The sequence below is a fragment of the Anarrhichthys ocellatus genome, unplaced genomic scaffold, assembly GCF_004355925.1.
Source record: "Anarrhichthys ocellatus isolate YVR2014 unplaced genomic scaffold, GSC_Weel_1.0 scaffold31, whole genome shotgun sequence".
Lineage (NCBI taxonomy): Eukaryota > Metazoa > Chordata > Actinopteri > Perciformes > Anarhichadidae > Anarrhichthys > Anarrhichthys ocellatus.
Window position 1 is genome coordinate 3,465,188 of NW_022280061.1, and position 9,612 is coordinate 3,474,799.

Here is a 9,612-nt window from a genome sequence, read left to right on the forward strand (position 1 = left end):
TGGCTAGCAAATTTAAAATTGTCATCAATTATCTATCTAGACCTCTCATTAGAGATTCTGGCCACAGTGTTGGGCTGCTGCTGTCCCCGGCAGGACACTGGCAGGTCCGCCTCCACTAATGAGGAGAAAAGTGCAAAGTCATAGAGAGGGGGAGAGGGGGAGCCACACCCAGGCAGAAGATAATGGCGGTTATGAGCTATTAAACGTACTGGATGTAGCAACTGGCCCATCTTGACATGAACTGCAGATTTTTTTGATATTTAAAACCATGTTTTCTTTTCTCTCGGATTAGCTATCGAGTGAAGTGATTCTGGTTGCCTGGTCGCCTCTTTACTTGTTTCACAGTATTTCACTCCTCAGCGTGAAAGTTTTGAAGATGCGTCAAAGTCATTCTGAATCACAACAAATTACCAGATCAATCGGATACATCAGCTGTCGGCTGTTTCCTCTGCTGACTGTCACCGACTACTGGATGGGGTCGAACTGCCAGTTTTGGACTTTCTGGGCAGCGGTTCGCCATGATGGGTGGACAATGTTTTGTCTTGATTTTTGCTCCGGGGACTGGAGGGTCCTCTCAAAATGCCGATCAGCGGCCCTACTTCACTTTGTGTCCAATGAGGGAAACACACACATTTATGCTCTCTCTCTGTTACAGACACACTCACAAGATTGCGTTTGCCAAGCCCAATCAACAGGACCCCTGGGGAGCAAGAAGGAGAGAACCAAATTCAATCAGGCTATTGATTTGAGGGTGTGTTTGAAAATGGAGAGGGTGTGTGTGTGTGTGTGTGTGTGTGTGTGTGTGTGTGTGTCTGTATCCTCACACCCATCACCATGTCAAGGCCCACTTTTGTCAAAAACAACCCTACAAGTACTTCTATTTAAAGGTCTATCAGCAGCTGGAGAACTCTCTTGTCTTCAGCCGCACAGCGATTGTTACATCCTCCAGGGTACCATGTGAGTTAAACTGAGGCTGACACGCTTCAACCCAAGCTTTGCTGAATATCAGCGTTACTGCAAAACATCGTGGCGAGGGCCTGATTTTGTCCACACGTACCCTCGTGTCTTAGACACTAACGGGTACGTGTGGACAAACCTGAACAGACAGCTGGTATCTAGACCTGAAGGAGCGGTATTGTGATATGCTCTGTGTTCTTTTGATACAGCCTGTCTACTGCTATTTGTTTCAGAGATAGAACAGTTGCTTGATCCGTTTGTTGCTTTGGAGCCTCCGAACCTGAGCATGTTTTCAAATTCACCTCACCTCTTTGACCCCAGATCAGCACAAAGCTTACCTGAGTGCATTTATGTAAATGTGACGCTAACCTCAACTGACAATATACAATAATCCATCACTGTGATTAATCTGTACTGATTTCCTTGTTACCCCTTGTCTGGGTATATGAGGTAGGATGAAGAGGCAAAAAGTGTGCCACGATAAATGTTATGCCCCCCCTCAGAATGAGACAGCAGCTTACGTATGGAGGAAGGGGAGCGAATGATCTCTTTCTACTGGTGTGCAGGTGGTGTGATAGATCTCAGACCCCAGTGGCCTTTTTAAGAGCAGCTTGGCCTGTTTCTGCAGACCCTCCAGACTTGTCTCTCTCAGGGAGAAATCGGCCGGCACCATCCTGAGATGCACTCTTTATATTCTTAGGCTTAAGCTGTACTGTATATTCAAACATTACGTTCATATCCGAGGCTTTGTTAGTTATCATGTTACTTCGCTATATTTTCTACATAAATATACCAAACTGCTGTTCAGGCCTTGCTCTACAGTGTGGCACTTTTTCCTTCCCGAAAGATGGGATGCTTACTGTTCAGAACAATAGCAGGGTATGCATGATGTTTTTGGGTCCAGTTTCCTCTATAGAAATATGATTATATACATAGAATAAACTAAGAGTAGCAACTCAGAGAGGCCACAGGATGGAATACTGAGAGTTCTTTTGATCATTCAATCAACAACTAGCCTGGCTCTGTGCCCTGCAGCACCTCTGACGCTGATAGATGCTGGATTTTGGAACTTTGGAGAGCCAGGCTAGCTGTGTGCCCCTGCCTCCAGTCTTTATGCTAAACTAAGCTAAGATAATTGCCTCCATACAATCCAATGCAAATACACAAGAGTGGTTTCGATCTTCTGAATATGTGGATTTACCAAATGTAAATACTATTTATGTTTTTCGTGGTTTGGGGGATGAGATGCGAGCCATGAATCGGTTATATAGTCAAGGTTCAAATCCTGATGGAGACCTTTTTTTACATCTCTTTCTTTTATTTACTCTCATCTCCCCACTGTTGCTATCTAATTACAATTAGAATAGAGGACTCAAACACAATGTACAATAGTGGCATAGTGCTGTGATAGCAGTAATATTCAAGACAAAGAAAGATGGTGCACTGATTTATTTTCACAAATGCTCGTGCTCACCTCTCAAGGCTGATGCATTTCAAGAGTTAAAGCCCTTAATGGCCTGCTCTATCATTGTCTAAAGCAGAGGTCTTCAACAGGGGGTCCGCGACCCCTAGGGGGTCCGCGGAGGTACTGCATAAGGTCCGCGAAGTTGTTGGTTAATTAGACAATTTAAAAAAAAGATTTTTTATTTTTATTTTTTTCCAAACATGAATCTGTCCATTATTTTAATAGTTCTGTATTGTATGCAAGATAACAGGTATGTTTATGCATGGCAGTGGCACTAATAGGTCATCACTAATTTTTCATTTCCACCTTTAAAATGAAAACATCAATTTGAATATCTTCTATGCATGATTATCATGCAATTGACAGACAATGTTGATATTGGCATTGGTATCAGCTGACGAGATATGTTTCTAAAAGGCAGTGGCACGGCCCCCCTACTCACTGTACCTTGCACAAGTATAAAATACAAACATGAATATATGATAATACCTGTGTATTATTTGAATAGCTTAGTATTGAATGCACAATAAAGAGGTATGTTTATACATGGCACTAAGCCCATTTAATATAAAACACAATTTTATACAATATATATAGTCGGCGGTCTCTGGCCTGAAAAACGTTGAAGACCCCTGCTCTATGAGCATGTGCTGTCATGATGACATAATGTGACCTTTGTGACCCCTGAGGTGAAGGTCACATCATGGTTTCCAATGCTGTTCATTCCAATCGGTTCCTTGCTGATGCTTATATGGCAACATCTTCATTTGACAAAAGACGGTGGCATAGATGTCCCAATGAAACAGTCGTCATCCACATGAGTTACAGGTCAGACAAGAACAATGTACTTTGCCCGCATGCATTGATTCACAAGGACTCGTAGGCATGGCACTGCATGTTCATCCTATTCTCTTGTTTACCTCTTAAGACTGGACACAAGTGGAAATCAATACTGCTCTCTGACAGGTCCGTAAACAGCCTGCATCCAATATTTACTGGTGTCGAGGTTCAGTGGTCCTCCTCTTGCTACTGTCTCCATCTACCCCACACAAGTTTAGATTTTTGCCCGGGCCGAGTCACTCCATCACTGGGCGCCCCCCCTTCTCCTCCCGCTGCTATTACCCATCAGGGTGGCAGGGTCTTTAATCGATGTAGAGCCAAATGGGGCCTGGAAAAGGCCATTTAGCCGGGGTTGTTGACACTGCTGCTCAGACAAAATGATAAAGCTTCTTGTTGGAGATAAGTGGAGGCAGCGAGGCTAGCAGAGAAAAGGACTGGGGGATCTGGGGCAGGGCACACGTACTTTATGTATGTAGTGTGTACATGTGCATGTGTGTGCCACCTTATACTTTCAAAGCTTGACTGAATGAATACTCAAAGTGTCCAAGAGTCACTCTGGTAGTCTGGCTAAAAGGAAGACCGTGAAGCTCCTGAAGGAAAGAGCAAAGCAAGATGAGTGAACTGTCCAAACAAATACACAGCAGCTTAACAATGTCTGAATGCTGAACTTTTAAAAATAGCACCTTGCCTCTTGTCGACTGCATGACCACACACATTGAGCCGATCGGGTCACTGTGGTGTCAGGGCAGCTTGTATGAGGCCAGCGATCATCACAGTTTTGGCTCTGCTTGGGAGCACGGCCATGTTATCGTGGGTCAGCGCCGCATGACCCTCTGTGGCGCGGATCCAGGGGAAATACAGATGAGCACAGCATGCAATGCTGCACACCATGGAATTGCTTTTTTTGTAATAATAAAAAGCAAGAAAGTGTAAAGAAACAAACAATTTACTTCAGAATTTGTCAATGCTTGAAATTGTTACAGTAAAGTCAGCCATCAGTAGTCTCTGTGTGTCATAAATGTAGCAAAGCATTCGAGACGACATATGGTCACAATTTCTTCATGTTTATTTCTACCACAAACACCATTGTTCAGACAGGAAGGAAAATATGATCTCAGTGCTGTAGGAAGAAAGAACGATACGATCTCAGTGTCAGAGGTTGAAAGACCAAGTGTGAGGGAGACACAGAAAGACGAGGCAAGCAAAAAGCCAAACTCAGACACAGATAGCCCACTCGATTGGGGGGGTTTGAGTGTGAGGATGGAGCATCTGCTCCTGCCCAGTGGGCCTCCCAGCTAGTGCAAGCAAACACGCACACACGCTCAGAACCAAACTGCTGCTGATTCTAATGAGGCCAAGGCCTGCCGGGCAGCAGGGCGGCTGTTCCAGTGTGTCTCCGGCTCTCTGATTCTTGTCCCAAAGCTCCTCACACGTCATCCACTGTTTCACACCATCCACACTGTTTTACACTCAACCAAGTCCCCCCCCCCCCCCCAGCGTTAGAGTAGCTTCACATTTACAGAATTGACAAGACTGGACAGGAATAGAGAAAGACCTGGATTGAAGATGACAGAATACAAAAGAAGAAAGTCATTAATTGCGTTGCTTTAACTTCCTCCATTGTGTGTCATCCAGTGCTGTAGCCTCACAGAGCAGCTAGCATGCTTGTAAACTCTTAGTCTTGTTACGCCAGTTGTAAGAAATTTGCCCTGGCAGATTGATTTGTTTGTTGCTACCGAATTTCCCTGAATTATTGTTTATATTGTTTGCAGTGTCATTCCAGAAGTTGGAGTAATGGAGGTATAGCAGCTGGCTGAAGTATGAGGAAAACAAACCGCCAAAATGATTAAATGAGTAAATGAATCTTGTGGGTTATTTTCTACTTTAGTATCCATGCAGGCTCACTGATGTGTTCCAATGTTTGCCACCCACGTTATCTCATCCAAACTCCAGTTTATTCAGTCGCTTCGAGTCATTCACTCCAACTCTATTTTCTTTTCTGTCTCAGAGTCTCTCCATCATCAGCAGGGATAAGCCCAAACAAATCTGTCTAAAGCCCTTGCCGGGCTGATGGTCTCGTAGGGATGATACCTATTCCCTCTCATTTCAAACGACACTAATGGCATATCGACATGTGTGCAGATTAACAGATTATTGTATTTGTGTGTGTGTGTATGCTGGGTGGGTAGTGCACACTCATATCAGTGCATTTTTTAATCCAACTTCAGAGCATCTTTTATCATTTCTGATCACTCAGAAGGAATCTTGTCCTTTTGCCTGATATACATTAGCATGACCCGCATGCTGCATGAGCTGCATCATAGCCGCTTTGTTAAGTCCCCTTGATTCCTTGTGGATCGACTCAGATCATAATCCATTACAGCTCTGGGAAAAAATACAGTAATATACAGTACTTTAACCATTTGTTATTTCATTTATGTATTCATTATAATTTAAATATGCTATTTCTGTCAAATGCATAGATGTATAGTCCCTTCTCACTCACCATATTTGCTCCAGTAAATTCATCTCCTTTGTCAGACATCACGGCAGCAGTCTTTTGCAGATGGTTGTTGGGGTTTGGCTATTTTTAAAGTGATAATAAAACCACAGAAAAGGAGGACTTGTGGGGAAGGTGAGTGTGGTGTGAACGAGGGGACAAAGTCATCAAAAATATCCCCAAGGAGCCGTCTCAGCCTTTATTTCAAGCCTCGTAGCTAAACTAATATAGTGAAACGATCTAAGATGACCCTTTATTTCTCACCCTCGTCTTCTGGGTGTGTGCGTTTGTGTGTGCCTGCACCCTTGTGGCTGATCATTGTGAGGAGGTGGTACCCCACTGGTTTTAGCATTTTGTCCATAGATTCCCTTTCTGCTGAAGATTAAACTTTACTGACCTCACAAAATGGCACCACCATGGAAACGTTATAGCAAGTTACGCTCTGGCATCATTTTGTGTTGCTTAACCATCAAATGCTGAATTCCTTAGATTGAAATCTTAGGAGATCATTTAAATTCAAGCTGATCATTATCAGAGAGACAGGTACCGACATCAGAAGCCAACTAAAGCATCTGTCGTCTCTTTGAAGTGAAACTGGACACATGGAGCTGCAGCTTGGTTGTCCAATCTTCTTGTTAAATTGGGTCAAATGATAATGAAATTGCGCATATGTGCGGCTGGGTTGGATGGCTTGTTGCTGGCGTCATTGCTCTGGTAGGGACAGTCTTCCATTCATTTGATCCTTGACAGAGACAGATTGAAAGTCATAACGTCCGTCATTAGAAATTTACATCTGCTGATGATTTTTTTTTGCTACAATATCTGAAAGATCAGCAGGCGATTAAGCAGTAAATCATCAACCAGAAGCACTCTTCCTTCGCCGGTGGATACTGTCTTGTCATTGTACCAGGTGCTGTTTGTGCATCCAATACATGGTATGCCTTCCAGCAAATCAAATCCACGTCCTTCAGTAGCTCTGAGTCCAGCTGAGGCCTCCTCTGTCCTAGTTAGCGTCTTGAAATGTATTTCTCACCAGCAATGATGTAGTTTGCATGTTGGTTTTCTCTGGTGCCTCAGTTTTCTCTCAAATTCTATACTGACATGTACATCAGCTGGAGAGGAGATTCTGTTCGGAGGTGTGAATGTCTGTCTAATTGTGTGTTGGCCCTGACAACATACAATATTGTATTCTGCCTTCAATGTGTGTTGAGATACACGAGATATTAAACGGTTCTTAATTCATGCTTGAGTTATTGGATGGTGGGGGATGGGATAAATTAGGAAACAAACTACCTTGCCATGATCTGGGTAGTTCGCTGCCAGGTTATATATATATATTTATTTATGTGTGGGTTCTTTAAAGAACCGTTTAAGGAAATGATTCTCTAAAGAATCCTGGTCTGGAAGGTTATTTGTGGAACCAGAAATGGTTCTTCCAGGGCATCACACCGAAGAACCATTTTTGGTTCCAGATGGCACCTTTTTGTTTCTGTGTGTATCCTGAAAACACACATCATTAAATTGTTAAAATTTTAAGTTAGAATTTGAAATTAAATGTGTGGATTGCAACTTATGAAAACACGAAGGCAGAAAAGATCATGAGGCAGTTTTGATCTTTCAAAATGAATGAACTATTTGGTTATATTTGGCCCATTGGGAGAAACGGGCTATAATCCAAACATTGACATATTATACAGAGCAACATTGTATTGGAGTTGTTCTTGTACACACCTGCTAAATGTAAGATCAAATTACTCTTAGCGCCATCACTATGTGTTAAGAGCGCTAAGGCAGCAAATAGGTTTGCTGTGGAAATGGCTTCACTATGTTCCTTTATCCTGCATTACTGAAAATGATTGTTTTCTTTAAGCTGCTCCATGTTGTATTCATTACCATCAAATACTAGAAATAGTAGGAGAAAAGACAAGCAGACCGACAGAACGTCTTTCATGTGTCTGCACAGCCTGTATTGGCCATTAGCTACATTAACTACAATAGAGCTGTCATATCGACAGAGTAATCCGATTTGAGTGGGTAATATCCACTTACTCTGTTAAAGAAATGAATGATTAGTGGCAGACACACACACACATATCACTTCCTAGCTAGCAAGGTAGAACAAATGAAAACAAGGCAGCAGTAGAAAGGATGTGGTCAAGAGGTCACAGAAGTCGAGGCAGTTTCATGTGGGAGGTTGGCGTCCGGCCGCTTGTTCTCACCCCTGTTTTGATGAGTCAGTCCTGGGTCTCTCTCTCTCTCTCTCTCTCTCTCTCTCTCTCTCTCTCTCTCAGCTCCCACCTCTGCCTGCCTCCACTGCTGTCACTGCATATCAGCATTGTGTTACCGCTAAAATCTCACTTCACCATTCCTGACTCTGCTCACCCACTCAGGAGACAGAAACAAAGAGATACAAAGAAACAAAGAAATGAAGAATGAAGACAGAAACAAAGCCAGAAAATATCAACAGTGACCGGATGAACACAGATGAACTAAGATTACAACAAAATAACAAAAAGTTGGTCCAAATGTAAGAGAATGCATTATTTACATCGTGTTTGCTAAAAGAGAATCTACGAAGCTTCACCCTATTTGCGAGGGCCATGCTGTGCGGGACATTCTCCACGTCCAAAAAGCATGGTACATATTGTGCAGGCATATTGGTGTGGAGGAGAAAATGTAATTAACTTTTATTCTACACCAAAATCTCCCTGACAGCAGACAGAGTGAGCACATCACCAAAAGTCTCGGGGGAAATTGGAAGAAAGAAGCAGTTTTCACATAAGATCCAGCACTGAACTGCAGCCATTAAGCTCTCCTTCACTGGCAGGGTGCATATAGAAGGCAGGCAGTAACAGTAGCTGATTGCATCATTAGCTGCTGCCTTTAGTAAATCAGATGCTAATTACACACAGATTGCGACTGCAAATAGAAGGAATGCTCTCTGGCGCTGAGTCTTTGCACATCAATCAACTCATCCGTCCATCAGTCAGCATGATCAAGTCATCAAAGCCCATAACATGAGTTAGTGTGCTGCCTCATTGCCTATATGCTTTATTGGTTGGATAGTTTTATTGAACGTTAGACAGTTATACTTCCTGCAGCTTGGCACCCTGAAGCTCTGCCTATAGAAGACATTTTACACTTAATGTAAGATGTATGGAAGGTCCACGGCATTTCTATTTCAGGCAGTCTGAATGTGCCAACAACAGACAGAGGGGACAGAGCTTCCTTACAGCTGTAGAAATGAGTCCTTTACCTACACTGAGAGTTGGATGAACCATACAGAGCAAACTGCAGAATGATTTGCATGGTGGAGCAACATTATTATTTTTTTTTCAGTCTGAACTTTTGAAATATGGGTCCTAAGAACAAGAACATAACAATAACTAGCAGCCATCGTGCAATGAGATCACACCAGCCACGACGCCATATCGGACCTGGGGCAATTTGGGGAAATATTTTCATTCTTGTCCACCAAATGTTCTTCTATTTTTCTATAATTCGTGTTTCATATACATTTGGAATTTCATAAGCAAAACGTATTCATTATTTTTGTGGTATATGTGGCACTTACTACCATGAGTATTAAATGCATTGTGGAATTGCAATGGAGTTAAGATGACAGGTGCAACATCTTTCCCGGACAGTTGCTTGGCTGTCTCATGTAACCCCATTGCAGCGCTGGTCACATTATCATAACAATGTGTGTTTTAATGGCACCAGCACTGCATGACAGATTTAAACCGTGTCCCTTTCTAACAGTACCCATCATACACAAAAGTGTCTCCACAATGAAGTTTGTTTAATAAGTCGTCCATCCCAGCTAAGATATGGGACGAGTAATGACAGA